Raw genomic sequence first — 19,373 nt, forward strand, 5'->3', positions numbered from 1 at the left:
GGCACGTATAAATAAATAATGTCACGTAATTTCGAAATCTTGTAATTTAAATCGAGAGAGCTTTTAAATGGTAGTTAATCAACTCTTGGCCGAAGATTCCCGGAATGGTATCTGGATCGGCAATTTTGCGATAATCTTTTTATAAGTTCATGCGAGTTTCATTTCTGCTATTTCTATTTCCATCTTACTTACGAAGGATATAAATGTCACGAGTCTCGTTTTATCACGAGAATCGCTTTTATTAGCTTTCGTCGGTGCACTTTTGGCGCTTTTATCTCTAAAAGTCGATCACCCGAAGCGGCTTTGATTAATACTACTGGCTTCGAAATGGAAGGAAACCAGTACGATTATCGGTACATCAACCGCATGGTATAGAGGCACAAATAGAGCTCAGGGGGACTCTTCTTTTTTCCGATTGCTCGTTTAGGCGCAAAAATCGTGGGTGATAAACGCAAAATCGATGAAAGACGATAACACCATCTGGGCAACCCACATCGTTACCGTCTCTTTCGTTAAGTTCATTCAATCGCGCCAAATATTTTTCGAGCGATCTGTCATCACGGAGAGGACCCTTCGCTACGTAATCTGTGCTATTTCCAAGAAAATGATGCCTACGGGCCGTCTCGTTAATCATTTCTGTTCGCAGAAAACGCTCCGAACTTTGTATGTTCACGCGTGGGACGATACCGAGCAGTCATTGGTAGGGGGCGAGATCTCTTTTATAATCTCGACTACGTCATGAGAAGTCACAAGTGGCGTGACATGCATATTGTAGCGCATTCTCCGAATAAAAAAAAAACTCGGGCGGATCGCAAGTTGCATTATGTAAAATAAATTGGCATACACACATTTGTAAGGGAAAAAAACAGACAACTTTTGCCGTTTTGGATGAAACTAGAATAAAACACAAAATAAAATCGAGACGGGTTATAATTTCCGGTAACGGGATTAAACAAGTGTATGCAAAGTAGAAAATATTTTGTATTTATATTAAAGCTGATTCTTATACAAATTTTGGTGTTAAACTTTTAACAAACCCGAGTGTTAATTTAACATGATATAATTAGATTTATTAAATATTTTGTGTTAAATTGATGTTTAACGTTTTTTAATATTAAAGTAACACAATTTATAGATAATAAAATGTAACTTTGTTATAAAATGTAATTTTATTCTAAGATAAATAAGTACCTGTCAACATATAATAAATGTTATTTTTATGTAATATTTGTGTTACTTTTTGATGTACTTAGCTTGTGTTAAATTAACACAGAAATTTGAGTGAATTATTTGAGACATGCAATATGTGTTAAATAAAACACAAATTTTTCAACTGCATAACAGATAAATAATACAAATAGATTGCATTGTTAACTGAAGTGTCGACATGTGCGTACATCGCGGTATGCGATTAAGGCAGCCTAGTTCGACGTAAATTTGAATACGTACCTACGCAAGTTTCGATAATGCGATTACTCTAACTGTAGTTAATACAGTCGTGTCGAATCGAGTACATCTCTATCCAATGCAGCCAGTATCATCGTGAATGTTATTAAAATAGTTTTGTGTTAATTTTCCAACTCGGCGATCTAAGCTTTCAAGCAAGCAAGTGTAATCTAACTTAAATATTATTACATAATGTATTCTATACATTTCACAGAGATAATTTGTAAACGCTTGAAAATTATGTTGTACGGACGGCTTATAGTGTCCCAGGGACAAGTTTTTCTTGAAGCGATTTTTTTTTTAATAAAAAATAATATAACAAATGCATTTTTAGAAAAAAATTATGAAGTTAAGAAAGTCTCTCGTGAAACATTTTTCAAGTTAATTGCATTTTTAATTTTATGCTTCTTTCTTACATTATGCAGTCTCGAAATTCGCGAAATCAAAATACTACAGCGAGAAGGTTCTCAAGAAATTAAGTAAGAGAGTTTAGTAAGTTACTTGTAAATTTTTATTTTAAGCAGTAATTTTTAAGATATAAAGACTTAAAGCTTTAATTAATTAGAAATTACGTTTAGATGGTTATTTATTATGCGATTACTAATACTATTGTACGCGTGATTCATGTACTACTGTCCAAACATAGTTCATAATTCGACTAGCTTTATATTTCAAAAGCCTTACTTCAAAAACTTTGAAATAATAAATAACTATTACTGAATTTTTTGCAAAGTGTTTTGTAGTATTTTGATTTGCGAATTTTGAGACACCTTGTACAGTAATTAATTAGCATTTTGGACTTTAAATAAAACTCTAAAGTAAGTAAGATAATAAGGAGATTAAGTAATATTGATGAAAGACTACATTTAACTTCTTAATTAGCATTTTTAAGTTTAACTAAAACTCGCTTAAGTAAAATATTGATAAATAAATATATATTTATTGGAAGAAATGTAGAGAGAAAAAGAGGAATTTAAAAACAAAAAATTAAACTTTATTTTTTTTACAAAGTTTTTATTTTCTTAAACAAAAATCCTATCTAAAAAAGGAGATGTTAAATCAAATCGAATTTATTGTTGCCGCTTTTCCGAGATGCTGATTGGCTGTCTCGCTATCTCGTTGTTAAGTGCGTTGTGACTTTCTTCACTTCGTGTCATTTCCAGCTGTCAAACTACTTCGTGTCATTTTCAGCTGTCAAACTGTCACTTTTGATAGTTGATTGAAATAATTACAAAAAATCAGGGAAAAAGAAAAAAGAGCCAAATAAAAAATATACGAGAGGAAGAGAAAGAGAGAGAGAGAGAGAGAGAGAGAGAGAGAGAGAGAGAGAGAGAGAGAGAGAGAGAGAGAGAGAGAGAGAGAGCTCGAGAAGAGCTCTCGCGGGGAGGAGAGAGAGCGCTCTCGTCTACGCGCCGCCGCGAGCGGAGCGATCTCGCGTCGAGAGCGGTGCGCGCATCGCGCTGCTCATAAGAGAGGGGTAGAAGAGCGCCTCTCGATCTGCTAGAAGAGCTAGATCGGCATGATGCATTCTAGTGATGTGTGGGGGGAGAAGTAAGAATCCTTTCTAAAAAAGGGCAATGGCATCGATACTCGCATCTCTCGAAGTATTGTTGTCGCTTTTCCGCGATGCCGATTAACGTGTGTGAAGTTAGCATCTCAAAGTTAGCATCTCATAAAAATACTGCAGAATTACTTGCCTCCAGCATAGTTCTACAGTTCTTGATAGGTATCAACAATAGTTTCGTTGAATTATCTATTTTAATTAAAATTTTATAAATGAGATGCTAACTTCCAAAATCACATAATAGCATCTCACCGTATTTCGAATATACGACCACAGAGAAGACTAAATCTATAGAGTCCTATCATTTAGAGACGTTCTATCAATAGTTTTGATGATTAAATTAATAAAAAAAAATTTTTTGTTACAAAACATACATATATATGCGTATACGTCTGCGCACGTGGATTTGGCGTAACTGGCATCTCAAATAGACAAAATTAATTAATTTAAAAAATTTAGAAAGCATTTTTCCACAACTATCTTGATGGAAAACTTGTATTTATAAGTTTAGACATGAGATGCTGATCGAATATAGACAGTTCTATTTATTTTAACGCAGTTCTCATATAGTTCCGGACGCGTACAATAATTTTCTAAAAAGTTCCGGTGATATAATTAATTAAAACATTTTTTAAACTATTATTTTGCCCGAAAAATTTGAATTTTGAGGGCTAGACGTGAGATGCTGTTCAAATATCGACAGTTCTATTTATTTTGACGCAGTTCTCATATAGTTCCGGACGCGTACAATAATTTTCTAAAAAGTTCCGGTGATATAATTAATTAGAACATTTTTTAAACAATTATTTTGCCCGTAAAACGTGAATTTTTAAGGCTGGACGTAAAGTGCTATTCGAATATCGACAGATCTATTTATTTGAACGTAATTCTCATATAGTTCGGGACGCGTACAATATGTTTCTATAATGTTCAGGTGATATAATTAATTAGAACATTTTTTAAACAATTATTTTGCCCAAAAAACTTCAATTTCTAAGGCTCGACGTCAAGTGCTAATCGAATATCGACAGATCTATTTATTTGAACGTAATTCTCATATAGTTCGGGACGCGTACAATATGTTTCTATAAAGTTCAGGTGATATAATTAATTAGAACATTTTTTAAACAATTATTTTGCCCGAAAAAGTTGAATTTCTAAGGCTACACGTCAAGTGCTAATCGAATATCGACAGATCTATTTATTTTAACGTAATTCTCATATAGATCGGGACGCGTACAATATGTATCTATACAGTTCAGCTGATATAATTAATTAGAACATTTTTTAAACAATTATTTTGCCCGAAAAAGTTGAATTTCTAAGGCTACACGTCAAGTGCTAATCGAATATCGACAGATCTATATATTTTAACGTAATTCTCATATAGTTCGGGACGCGTACAATATGTTTCTATAGAGTTCAGGTGATATAATTAATTAAAACATTTTTTAAACAATTATTTTGCCCAAAAAACTTGAATTTCTAAGGCTACACGTCAAGTGCTAATCGAATATCGACAGATCTATTTATTTTAACGCAATATTTATATAGTTCGGGACGCGTACAATATGTTTCTATAAAGTTCAGGTGATATAATTAATTAGAACATTTTTTAAACAATTATTTTGCCCGAAAAAGTTGAATTTCTAAGGCTACACGTCAAGTGCTAATCGAATATCGACAGATCTATTTATTTTAACGTAATTCTCATATAGTTCGGGACGCGTACAATATGTATCTATACAGTTCAGGTGATATAATTAATTAGAACATTTTTTAAACAATTATTTTGCCCGAAAAATTTGAATTTCTAAGGCTACACGTCAAGTGCTATTCGAATATCGACAGATCTATTTATTTTAACGTAATTCTCATATAGCTCGGGACGCGCACAATATGTTTCTATAAAGTTTAGGTGATATAATTAATTAAAACATTTTTTAAACAATTATTTTGCCCGTAAAACGTGAATTTTTAAGGCTGGACGTAAAGTGTTATTCGGATATCGACAGATCTATTTATTTGAACGTAATTCTCATATAGTTCGGGACGCGTACAATATGTTTCTATAAAGTTCAGGTGATATAATTAATTAGAACATTTTTTAAACAATTATTTTGCCCGAAAAACTTGAATTTCTAAGGCTACACGTCAAGTGCTAATCGAATATCGACAGATCTATTTATTTTAACGTAATTCTCATATAGTTCGGGACGCGTACAATATGTTTCTATAAAGTTCAGGTTATATAATTAATTAAAACATTTTTTAAACAATTATTTTGCCCAAAAACTTGAATTTCTAAGGTTACACGTCAAGTGCTAATCGAATATCGACAGATCTATATATTTTAACGCAATATTCATATAGTTCGGGACGCGTACAATATGTTTCTATAAAGTTCAGGTGATATAATTAATTAGAACATTTTTTAAACAATTATTTTGCTCGAAAAACTTGAATTTTTGGGCTAGACGTGAAATGCAAATCGAATATCGACAATTTTATTTATTTCAACGCAGTTTTCATATAGTTCTGGACGCGTACAATGGTTTTTTAAAGAGTTATGGTGTTATAATTAATTAAAACATTTTTTAAACAATTATTTTGCCTGAAAAACTTGAATTTTTAAGGCTTGACGTAAAGTGCTAATCGAATATCGACAGATCTATTCATTTTAACGTAATTCTCATATAGTTCGGGACGCGCACAATATGTTTCTATAAAGTTCAGGTGATATAATTAATTAAAACATTTTTTAAACAATTATTTTGCCCGTAAAACGTGAATTTTTAAGGCTGGACGTAAAGTGCTATTCGAATATCGACAGATCTATTTATTTGAACGTAATTCTCATATAGTTCGGGACGCGTACAATATGTTTCTATAAAGTTCAGGTGATATAATTAATTAGAACATTTTTTAAACAATTATTTTGCCCGAAAAACTTGAATTTCTAAGGCTACACGTCAAGTGCTAATCGAATATCGACAGATCTATTTATTTTAACGTAATTCTCATATAGTTTGGGACGCGTACAATATGTTTCTATAAAGTTCAGGTTATATAATTAATTAAAACATTTTTTAAACAATTATTTTGCCCAAAAACTTGAATTTCTAAGGTTACACGTCAAGTGCTAATCGAATATCGACAGATCTATTTATTTTAACGCAATATTCATATAGTTCGGGACGCGTACAATATGTTTCTATAAAGTTCAGGTGATATAATTAATTAGAACATTTTTTAAACAATTATTTTGCTCGAAAAACTTGAATTTTTGGGCTAGACGTGAAATGCAAATCGAATATCGACAATTTTATTTATTTCAACGCAGTTTTCATATAGTTCTGGACGCGTACAATGGTTTTTTAAAGAGTTATGGTGTTATAATTAATTAAAACATTTTTTAAACAATTATTTTGCCTGAAAAACTTGAATTTTTAAGGCTTGACGTAAAGTGCTAATCGAATATCGACAGATCTATTCATTTTAACGTAATTCTCATATAGTTCGGGACGCGCACAATATGTTTCTATAAAGTTCAGGTGATATAATTAATTAAAACATTTTTTAAACAATTATTTTGCCCGTAAAACGTGAATTTTTAAGGCTGGACGTAAAGTGCTATTCGAATATCGACAGATCTATTTATTTGAACGTAATTCTCATATAGTTCGGGACGCGTACAATATGTTTCTATAAAGTTCAGGTGATATAATTAATTAGAACTTTTTTTAAACAATTATTTTGCCCGAAAACTTGAATTTTTGGGCTAGACGTGAAATGCAAATCGAATATCGACAATTCTATTTATTTCAACGCAGTTTTCATATAGTTCTGGACGCGTACAATGGTTTTTTAAAGAGTTACGGTGTTATAATTAATTAAAACATTTTTTAAACAATTATTTTGCCCGAAAAACTTGAATTTTTAAGGCTTGACGTAAAGTGCTAATCGAATATCGACAAATTTATTTATTTTAACGCAGTTTTCATATAGTTCGGGACGCGTACAATATGTTTCTATAGAGTTCAGGTGATATAATTAATTAAAACATTTTTTAAACAATTATTTTGCCCGAAAAACTTGAATTTTGGGGGCTAAAGGTGAGATGTTGTTTAAATATCGACAGTTCTATTTATTTCAACGCAATTCTCATATAGTTTCGGACGCGTACAATAAGTTTCTAAGAAGTTCCGGTAATGTAATTAATTAAAACATTTTTTAAACAATTATTTTACCCGAAAAATTTGAATTTTTAAAGCTGGACGTGAAGTGCTTATTGAATATCGACCGATTTATTTATTTTAACGCAGTTTTCATATAGTTCCGGACGCGTACAATAATTTTCTAAAGAGTTCGCCAGAAAGTGAAAGTTTTGAAAATTGATTGAAAATTAACAGGTAACATTACATATAATATATTATAATTTTTAATTTATTTAAAGGGGATTAAGTATGGAGTGAATGTATGTAAGAGTGATATTAAGAAACATGAAAATATAATATAATTACTAATTTGTGTTTAGAGAGAGAGAGAGGGGCGTAGGGTGGAGAGTGGGAGCGCGTGAGAGATAAAGACGAGGATTAAATAAGAAAGTAAGATGTAAGTGTGATATTGAACAATATGAAAATAATATAATTAATATCATTAATAATATAATTAGTAATTTAGAGAGGGGGAGAAGGAGTGTGAGATAGAGAACGGCATTAAATATGATAAAGTGTGTGAGAGTAATATTACAGTAGAAAAAAAAGTGCAATGTTCAATATAAAAATGCTAAGTGGCTCGCGCAAAGCGCGCGCATTGTTGTGTTCTAGTATATTAATAAACAGAGAGCTTGATAACATTTTGAGAGACATACGGTTGGAAGGAAAAACGTAGGATTTTTAGTAGAAATAAAACAAATCTTTTTGTTTGATCTTTGAATGCGATTTACAGATTGAGTGCAAATGCATGTAACATTAGTCAGCAATACTGAAAACTTTCTCGAGTATCTTAACGCGCTGGTTAAGCATTCAAAGTCTTCTTGTGCATCTACTTATTAACTATGTATGACGATTTTCAAATTCGTTACTCTTGCAAAACTGTCAAGTTTCCATTTGTCAAGAGCATGTGACTGCTCGTTCGAAATCCCGTGCTGATGTAAGTGGACTACCGGCGAGACTTACAGGACTCAACTAATCGCCCATAAAAAAAAGGCACTACATGAGAGAATACAAATGCTGCATAAAAGAACGTATCTGTAACGTGGCGCACGTTGGACATGGCATCGACAGATCGGAAAACGCTTTGTCACTCGCCATTGCGTTTCGTTCAAGTGTGTCTCGTCCATATATTTACAGTTTTTTTTCGTGTAGAAATTCTATACAGTTTGTAATTTGTTGTGATCAGAAAGACTTCTTCATTAAATAGATATATAATTTTGATTAAAAAATACAGCATATATACAAGAAAGACGACATAGTTTGAATAAATATTTTTATATAATCAATATGATAAATTGATACAAGCAAATAAAAAAAGGTAAATGTGAATCTGGCATAGATGACGGTGCGCATTTACAAATTAAAAATTTATACGAAATATTGAAACTATTTACTGTCATTTATGCTCGTGTTTACTTTTTTTATTTATTTTAGTTTTACAAGTCCTTACTTCTTTAAGGTTATAATCAATTTCTAATATTATTCTTTAAATCTTTACAGTATACCACAATTACAGTACAATTTACATGCACAAGATTTTTAATCCTTTTGATAAAAACAGCGCAATAAGTAGAAATATGTATAGACGGAATAAAAATAATATAGAAAGATCGCCAATCCTGGTATATGCCTTGTAAATTGGTATCCCCTTATTTTTGTAAATTAAACATCGCATTGCATTAATAACTGATAAAAACATGATTTAGTTAGATAATTAAAAAAATAAAAAAATAGTTTTCAAAATCTATTAAAAACCAATTTAACCTAATCTAATTTTATATATGATTGCGCTACTCATGTTGTGTTTTGTAGAATAAATATAAAGTACTCTAGTTCTCTTTTCTACGAATATTTACTCTGTATACATATTATACACATCCTCAATTTCTTTTCCGTGACACGTATATATGTGTGCCTACGGTACTCAAAGGGTTAAACAACGTTATGTAATTTTTTTAAGGCTTTGCGTTTTTTTATGTTTACCGGAAGAAGATTGTCGTAATTTTTCATAACGATGATACGGTATAGGCAGCAATAATATTTCATGCATTATGTGAGATAAGCGAAAGAATTTTATTATCCAAGGATCAAGCAAATCCACATACTTCCACTAAAGAAAATACTTTTCAGAACATATGAGATCGCCAGATTCCCGATATCTCTCTCAGGAATTCATGATACGCGGTCGCATCAAAGACTAAATTTTCTAGAAACGTTTACCTGGCCAATAAACTAACTTAAATGCGAAGATTCTGTACGTGGTAGATGGAGAAAAGTAAAAAAAGAAAAAGCGAGAGAGAGAGAAAAAGTTTTAACGGGGAACATTTGTTCAAAAGAGACTCAGAAGGGAAGATGAATACTGATGGACGATTGAATACTTTTACAAGCAAATTTCGTACAAGACGGCAAGAATTTACATTGCTTCATTTCGTAAGAAACAAGCCGTCCCTGTAATCTGCCAAAGTATATGAATATTGCGTTCGATGATGCAGATTCTAGGAGAATTCTCTTTTCCTAAGACTTAAGCTTGCCGATAGTTCTTCTCTGTAGAAGGTACATCAGAGGGAAAATTTAATAGAAATATCTGTATCAATAAATTGGCTCGCTCAAAAAAAGTAGATTGAGTTTCTTATAATAATACTGTAAAGTCGCTTTTAAAGAAATATCTGTAAAAAAAGATTCAAAAGCAGATGTACAATCTATTTGCTATTTATTTAAATACCAAAAACCAATTTTTATTTATTTTTAATTATAAATGATTTCTTCCACAGAGAAATAAAATTAAAATTAAAATTTGTTTCATTTAAAATAATATTTTAAATGAATGGCAGCAATGTCTGTGCGTGAAGTATTATTTATTTATTTTCTGTGATAACATCATATTTTGTTAACTGTTTATGATGGCTTTTTTAAATTCAGCTATTAATTCGGATCTATGCCATTTCTTCATAATTTTGTCATCGGTTTTGTAAGAGATTTTCGAACACATCTATTGTGGACGCTAGTATTATTTGGCATTATGTAATTGGCGATGCGTGGGTTTTCATTACAGGATGAGCCGCGGGGTAGTTTCGTGGGAATTCAATTTAGTCTCTCACTGGCCAAGGACTACACGATTTAACATACATCAAACAGGCGGAAGGGTTTAATGAAACACGGCCGTGATCACCGGTAACACTTTCATGCGTATGAACGTGAATTATCGTATGACCTTTCGCGGAGCGGCAATCACGAGAAGTGAATTCATAATTAAACATTTACTTCATTAACTTTGCGAGGTGAAATTTTCGTGTCGCCCGTAAAGCAAATTAATTTGCGAGGATTTTCTAAAAATTATAAGCGTCAATGATGAAAATTAAGCTTATTGGAGAAAATAAACGTGAATTGTATTTCGACATGTTTTATTATCGGATATGTACTTATGTAAAGGTTAATTTTGTTGAAGAGGATTTTGTTAAAGAGGATACGAATAATGGACGATAAATGAGATTACTGCAGCTGTGCGCAGTCAAATTTCTGTAAATATGCATACGTTTCTGTTACGCAAATACGCATATTTCTCGCAGAAGCAAGATTGTATGTACAACATAAAATGTAGCAGGTGCAGGCGTGTGCTGTTCCATATAAACGCGCGCGGAAGTATTGAAACTATTATTGTAGTCTTATTATTGTCTTCTTAAAACCGTGCTGTGAAGAATAAATCTTGCTATCTGTTTTAATGGTTTCCGCAACAAACTTTATGGATCTTTCGAGTGTAAATCCTCTTTATCTCTCGCAAGTTTATTATGCGAACTTCGTTAGCGTCACACTAAGCTATTGCGAGATTAAATTACAGACGTTTCAAACATTCTGACAAAGTTTATCTGATACTTGAATCTAGCATTGCGGTGAATTGAATTTCTTTTGAAATTTATTCCGTAGTAATTCGATATAATGTTTTATGTTTAAAAAGTCTCGAATAAGAGGATATCACGCGGAGTGGAAAAACTGTCTCAATTTTCGTGAATGTCGAAGTTTGTTTAAATTCAGCGTCCGCGCTGTAAAATGTGGACTACAGGTGTCACATGGCCCTCTGGTCGTTATAATTGTAGCTATCATATGCAGAGCTTGACGTCATGCGCATCACCGAAATTGGGCTTGAAGCGTCACTAATCTACCGCCGTAATAACGTTAATTACGTTAGGGGGCGGTGACAAATATTTCATCATTGATATATTATGCTAAAATCATTGTTTTTGCTCGTATTCTGCTTGTATCAATCTCAACGACAATCAATTTTAATTTTCCAAGTCAATTGTTGACAATTTTACAGATTCGGCATGCAGTTTGTAAAATAAAAATGTGCATTTAATATTTAATTAATATTGACATATTATTAAGCACCAAAATTTACTTTGACCCAAAAATAACTTTTTTTCTGTTATTTACTGATAATAATTACTTATAATTTAATTATAATCATTAATTATGTAATAATTTATTATCGCACAGATTCTAAATTAGTTTCGTTGAGAAATGTTTGATTTTGCTGATACCTACTGTCATTCTTTTATTTGCCGTAATTATGCGCTTTCAAATATGATAGTTTCTTTACCGCGATGTGAAATATCATATTTTAACGACGTAAAAGCGCATCGCTTTCACGTTCAAAGGATATTACCAAAACGCCCACAAAGACATACGATCGCAGTTAATGTCAACGACATCTGGCCGAAATTTGCAAACTGTTTCCAGAGTTTACGCGAAACTATAATATTGCGAAGGTACTTTGAGTCAATTTCATTGGAATTAATATAAATCCGGGGGTGGTGTAAGTCAACGCTACATCAGAGCATCATCATCTAATACCTCTAATGTCGCCCGATATAAATCTCGGACAAAATTAGTATGATGAGTAAGGTAAAGCAAACTATCGTGTATAATTATAACTTTTTCATACCTTCTTTGCTGAAGAATAATAAAATTTGTTGGAATATTTAGTCAAATTTAAATACTTTCATAAAAGACGCGATTGATCATTATTCTCAACTTTACGTATCGATATCTGTTCAAATATACAGATTTTATAGAACGCAATAAAAATTTTATTGCCATCCCAAAGCCTACGTTTTAATACTGATAGCGGCTGATAGCCACCGGCAGACGTCAAACGCTACGCATTTTCAGCACTTCGCGAACCGCGAGCTTTTCCCTCAATACTATTATCGTGCTCCCCGTAAACTACAGTGTAATATATCCGCGAACATAAACGGCTATGATTTAATTCATCCCTGACATCGGGACGATCGTTTAATTATAGCGCAGCTGGCACGTATTTCATATATCATGTACCAGATTAATTCTCGCGGCTCGTATCTCTTGTCAAATTTTCATAAATCCACCATGGACGCGAATCGTAGTGTCGCCCCGCCGATGTCGTCACGTTCACCCTGAAAAATAAGTGTCAAAACGTGACAGTCGCCTTGCGAGAGCCACGTACACGTGACTCGGATTCGCGACGATCGATTAAAACGGGATTTAACGGGATATTGTACGAACACCCAGTTACCTTGAGCGTTGTGGAAATAATGGAGATTGAAATGAGGTAGAATGCCGGAAACATCGAGCGGGCCGTGCTGGTATTTTATTTCTCGCAGTAATTTCTACGAGCTCTTTTATCGGGCTGCTTTTATACATTTTATCCACGATTTGGCTTTGGATCAAGAGACACGGTAGTGTCTCGCGCCAAGTGAAAGCGCAGCACGAGACCAACCGTGTTCTTTAACTTTTCTACAATACATACACATTTTTAAATGATATTTTTGGTATTAAACGCTTTGATAATTAAGTGGATAATAAAATTTAATAAACAGTTAGCATTTTATAACGTATTTATACATTGCATTATTATACAAAAAACACACATATGCAAACGTAACGTTAGTATTTCAAAATTTTAATTTTTATATCAGCACGAGAGAGGGGGAGGGCGAGAGAGAGAGAGAGAGAGAGAGAGAGAGAGAGAGAAAGGAGGAAATAAAATATTTTTAAGATTGATTTTTTAAACAAAAAAGCTGTCTGGTAATGATCTAAATAAAGTCGCAACTCGGTTTATGAAAATGCGCAACGGTTGAAGAGTAATACGAATACAATATCGTGCTTTCAGCGAGATAGCAAATCATCCGGAAATCTATCGCTTTCGAGATGTCACATAAAATATAAATCGAGATCGACTATTCCTACATTTTATTGTTATTTTTTGGATGGTCTCGTTCATGAACTCCAACAAAATGTAACGTCTACTTGTAGGACACAGTCCCCGCACATTTATGCGTAATATGAGGTCTTGTCATTTCACGGAGCATGCCCGAATAGAATTTAATGAAATTGTATGGAGATCAACAAATTCAATGGTAAAGACGAACAACTGTCCTAATTCGATAAACTGATTCAATCTTTTATATAACACATTTTTTTTATTTTTTGAACACAAAATACTAGATTAATTGGTCAATTTATATCATTGATACCTTCTATAAATAAACTGTTTGTTTAGCGACTACATTTCGTGATATAAAAAAAAAATTGACAAAAAGAGAAATAATATTATTACTAAATACTATTTAAAATTGTGCCATGTTCAGATTTGTATCTAAACATTTCATGTAATACCATGTATGTTCGAAATTGTATTCTCCAAAGAAGAATTTTCTCTTCACAACTCTTATGCAGTGACTTTAATAAGCAAATAATTGTTGACATTATACAATGACATCAAAATTACCAAACTTGAACCTAAACATTTTATTTTATTCAGAATTTTGTCATATTTGAAATTGTACCGTCATATCCTATTTTAATTGTATTTTGTTTTATTTTTGTTATTAGAGTTTATTGAAATGTGCGTAGCAATTGTACGTAAGTGGCGGTAATATTTTATGTATCATTATTGTAATGATCACACATAATAATAATAATAATAATAATAATGAGTTCGGGGGGCAGTCCTCAAATGGGTCCCGCCTCTGACACTCAGACAGAGTCCATTGTATCTCCCCGTTGTCAGCCGCCCTTAGCGGGGCCCCGCTTCCTTCCAGAAGCGGAGAAGATCCTCCAAGGGCAGCTGTCCCACCTGATCCGGTTCCAGAATGCCTGAGCCCAGCAGGCGTGCTCTTGGTCCGACCAATACAGGGCAGTTCCCAAGAATATGGAGACTAGTCTCCTCTTCTTCGCCACACCACCTGCAGTCGGGCGTATCGCTACTGCCCAGCTTATACAGGTGATAATTAAGGTCGCCATGGCCCGTGAGCAATTGCGTCGCCAGCCTGGCGTCCCTCCTATTTAGGGATCTCATGCTTCTGGCCAGGTCCTCACCGGGACAGTCTCCCAGCAAGGCTCCGGCCTGTCTGCATTTGACCCCCGTAACTTTCCTCCAGTGCTCAAGGTGCTGGTCCCGGAGCCAGCTCCCGATCCTTCTCCTGCCCAGGCAGAAGGAGATCCCAACAGCCGGCTCCGGTCCCACCAACCTTGTTTCTGCTGCCTCCTTGGCAAGCAAGTCGGCTATTTCGTTGCCCTCGATCCCCGAATGCCCGGGGACCCATACTAGACCAACGTCATTATTCTTCGCCAGTTCGTCTAGTACAATTTTACAATCCCAGACCAACCGCGAGTTAAATCTCGGACCTTCCAGCGCTTTGAGCGCTGCCTGACTGTCCGAGCAAATTCTGATGCGCCCTCCCACCCTACCGAGCTCCAGTAGGTTCTGGGCACATCTCATGATAGCTACCACTTCCGCCTGAAATACCGTTGCGTGTTCGCCAAGCGGAACGACCATTCTTGTTCTATCGCGCTGGCAGTAGAGCCCAGCTCCAGAGCCCGTGCTCGTTCTGGAGCCGTCCGTGAACCAGACGTCCCCATCCCGAGGAACCGGTCCCTTGGAGCCGTCCCACTCCCAGCGCTTGGGAAAGCTTATCTTGTACCTTCTTTCAAAGGTACGAATTACTGGCCTTCTATCTTGCCCCATCGCAAAAATGGGGCCCGATAGAATTCCTTCAGGGAATCTTGTGTGCAGGGCTCCCGCCCTCCACCTTGATTCGCACCTCAGGCGGTAGGCCGCCGCTGCCGCCGCCGCCACTACTACCCGATCGAGGGGCTCGATGCCCAGCAGCATGCCCATCGCCGCCACCGGCGTGGTCCGCATAGCTCCCAAGGCCCCTCTCAAAACCAGAGCCCTGATATGCTCCAGCGCTGACGCGGCGGTTTTCTTCAGCACCCTCGGCCACCACACAACAGATGCGTATAGCAGCCTGGGTCTGAGTATCGCCGTGTAAATCCAGTGGACTATCCTCGGTTTCAGACCCCATGTCTGTCCGAATGTCCTCCTGCATACCCATAAGTAAGAGCATACACTCTTACATCGGTTCTCAAGATGTTCCCTCCAAGCCAGCTTCCTATCTAGGATTACTCCCAGATATTTAGCCGTCCCGGTTGGGACTAATCTCGTTCCTCCAAGGACTGGCCCTTCCACCGGACCTACCTTGTACTTGCGAGTGAATACCACAAGCCCGGTCTTCAGTGGGTTTACCGACAAACCGGTCCTGCCACACCACTCCTCGACTACCTCCAATGCTCCCTGCGTGAGCTCCAGAAGTGTTTCCAAGAAGGGGCCTCGTACTAGGATAGCCAGGTCATCCGCATATCCCAATGTAAGAATCCCCCTCTCGTTCAGTGTTCCGAGCAGACTATCTGCCACCAGACACCACAAGAGTGGAGAAAGAACCCCTCCCTGAGGGCACCCTCTCTCCACCCAGCCACTGACACTCACCGTTCCCAGTGAGGCCGTTACCTGCCGCTTGAGCATGCCTTTGATCCACTCCACAATCTTCTCCGGCACACCTCTGCGAGCAGCCTCTTCACATACCACCTCATGCGGTGTGTTGTTAAAAGCACCTTCAATATCTAGGAAGGTGCCCACCGCGTAACCCTTCTTCTCCAATTGCTCCTCGATGAACGATACAGCAGAGTGAAGCGCCGTTTCGGTGGAATACCCCGTACGATACGCATGCTGGTTCGCGTGCAGCGGATGCCGCAGCAGAACCACATCCCGTATGTAAATATCCACCAGCCTTTCCAACGTCTTTAGAAGAAAGGACGTCAGGCTGATTGGACGAAAATCCTTGGCGGAGCTGTATCCCGTTCTTCCCGCCTTGGGGATGAACACAACTCTCGCCTGTCTCCAAGCTCTGGGCGTATAGCCCAGGGCCAAGCAAGCCCTCATTGTCCGCGTGAGCGGCCCCGTGATCTGTTCCAGCCCCTCCTGAAGAAGGGCCGGGAAGACCCGGTCCGGTCCAGCCGACTTGAAGGGCTTGAAACCTCCTACAGCCCTTTTGACCCTGTCGGGCCTCACAATTTTGGCTGCAAGAGACCAGTCATTCTCTCGTGCCCTGCATGGGTCCAAGGTTTCCTGCTGGATGTCTGCTCCCGGGTCTCTACAGAAGCCCGGAAAATTCGATTCCAGCAGGTGGGTCAGGCAACGTTCCCCGGAAACCATCGTCCCGTCATCGAGCCGGATGGCCTCCAAGGCCGCGTCCTGACTTCTAGCCAAGATCCTGCCTAGTCTGGCGGCTTCGGGTATCCCCTCCACCGACTCGCAGAATCTTCTCCAGCTCTCCTTCTTTGCCCTTACCACAGAGTCCCTGTAGACCTTCTGAGCCCTTCGGTGAAGGTCCCAGTCAGCCTGGCGGCCCGTGTTCCTGGCTCTATTCCAGGCCCGACGTGCCGCACCCCTGAGATCCTGCAGCTTTGGGCTCCACCAGGAAACCTTTCTGTCATTCCTTACCGTCCTCTCCGGACAGTTGCTTTCAAAGCTGTTGATGAGCGCCCTTTGCAGGTGCTCGACACACAGCTCGATCTCTTGTGAGGTCCCGTGTCTCTTGGGGAACTCCCTGAGACCGACAGCCAGGTCCTCACGGAATGAATCCCAGTCCGTCTTCCTTGGGTCCCTTACAGTCCTCACCTTCGCCTTGGCCTTTGCCAGTCTGAAGGTGATCTGTCTGTGATCCGACAATGAGGGTTCATCGGAGACCCTCCAGCCGGTCACCTCCCATACCAACCGCCTAGAACAGACAGTTAGATCCAGCACCTCCCTTCTCACCGCAGTGACAAAGGTGGGCTCGTTACCTCTATTGAGAATTTCCAGGTCGGTAGACACCAGAAATTCCAATAGCTTCTCTCCTCTCCTGTTGGTGTCCGTGCTTCCCCACACCGTATGGTGCGCGTTCGCATCGCACCCCAAAATGAGGGAAAGCTGCTCCTTTTGGCAGTACTCCACCAGGCGAACCACCAGGTCCGATGGTAGTGGGTCGTCCTCCTCGTGTGGGAAGTAACCCGACGCCACCACCACCCTCCTTCTAGTCCTAGTCTCACTGATGGCCTCGATCACAACCGCCACCAGGTCTCTGGAACAGAAATTCGGCAGCAGTTGGGCCTCTAACCCCTTGACAGCCACACAGGCCCTGGGTCGTTCATCTTGCGGAGACTTGAATAGTCTTCCGCACCCCGCCAGACCCCTAATACCCCCCCGGACTAGCCAGGGTTCTTGTATTAGTGATATGGCTGTGTGCACCCTAGCTTGGCGCCTGGCCAAAGCAGCCGAGGCTCCCTTGCTGTGGTGCAAGTTAATCTGGGTGAAGCCCACCCCGGTCCCGTCTACTGTGAAGACGAGGCCTTTGGGTCGGGCCCTCCCTTGCCCTTATCCTTCCCATCCTGGGATGCCCCGGTCACCTTGAAGGTAACCCGGTCCATCCCGAGATGAGGCCTGAAATCCAGTGCCTTCAGCTTGAGGACACTGGACTCGGGAATGCCGAGAACGAGGTTTCTGCCCTCGCAGGTAGCCCCCACGTTCTCCGCATGCACACGCCAGCCCGAAGTACTGATCCCCGGGTTCTGCCGCTCCAGCAGCCCCAGGACAGCGGCCGCGCCCACAGGTGGACCCGGGACCCATACCACTGCCCTGCACTGCCTTTGCAGCATCTCCAGTCCCACCACCCTGAGCCTGGCGCCCTCCCACGGTACGATGCCGCTGATTCGACTTTCTAGCCAACTCAGCGACTCCGCATCCGCGCATCTGACGACCGCAGCCCCTGCCCGCAAAGAGGTGCTGTCGAATCTGGGCAGGGGACCCTCCTGGATCCCCTGGATCTCCTTAAAGACCGCACCCCTTAGTTGCGCCACCCGCTCAACGGTTAGCGCTTCCTCGGGGTACCCCTCCGCGACAATCACCCTCGTTAGGGGGTCCGCGGCATCTGCGTAAGCCTGGGTCCCTTGGACCTTCGGCTTCTTTGTCGCCCCTTCCACCGAAGGCGGGGTCTCGGCGGGGCCCCTCCGTCGCTTACCGGCGGTGGTGCCCCCCCGAACCCCCCCAACCGGTGTCCGGGGGTCGGTCAAGGTTGAGGTCCCCGGAGCGGCCGGCAGAGGCCCCTCCCGGGTTTGCGCCCGGGCCTGAGCCTCCACCTTTCGCTCCCGAGCCCTCTTCCTTTTCGCGGCTCCGGAGAGTTTCCTCTTACCGAGGTCCCCCTCCTTTTCCGCCTTAGCATCCGTAGCTTCGGTGCCTCCCGTGCCCCTTGGGGCCCGTTCGGCTCCCGAAACCACTCCTCTCTCCGCGGTCTCGGTGCTTCCCGTGCCCATAGGGGTCCGTTCGGCTCCCGATCCCGCTTCTGCTACTCTTCCGGAGTCCTCTGTCGAAGCCTCCATCGGGGTGTCTTCCGTGAGTTTTGTTTTTAATGTTAAATTTAAGCTCTCCATTTTGTTCCCACGAGCAGCTAGGGAAATAAACGGTCCACCCACGCAGAGCCCCGCATGCGTGGGTAAGGCTAAATACTCTGGGGTTTCGCCCGGTTCCCCAGAGGCATCGTTCAAGACACTGCTCCCCCAGTGCCACGCAGCCCTCGCCACGATGGCTTCCAGCTTGGCTTGGGGAGTTGGTCCGCGGTAACGGCTTTCCCCCCCCCTGGGCAGGGTTTTACGCCCGCCGGGGCAGGTTATAACCGCTACTACCCGGGCGGTCCACCCGGGCACGCGGGGGTTTAGACCCGGGCCAGGGTTTCCCACCCGGGCGTCCTCCTATCCGCCGCCCGGAGACGCGCCCGATAGGCACTCAACCCACGGGA

The 19,373-nt window shown here is 39.5% G+C and overlaps 1 protein-coding gene across 3 annotated transcripts in view; it reads left to right on the forward strand.

The window, feature by feature from the left end:
* LOC105832746 (neuropeptide-like 1) overlaps positions 1-19,373 on the forward strand; it is a 36,925-nt gene that overhangs the window by 9,977 nt on the left and 7,575 nt on the right. The window lies entirely within an intron of this gene.

This window comes from Monomorium pharaonis, chromosome 2 (genome assembly GCF_013373865.1).
Source record: "Monomorium pharaonis isolate MP-MQ-018 chromosome 2, ASM1337386v2, whole genome shotgun sequence".
In the NCBI taxonomy this organism is placed as follows: Eukaryota; Metazoa; Arthropoda; class Insecta; order Hymenoptera; family Formicidae; genus Monomorium; species Monomorium pharaonis.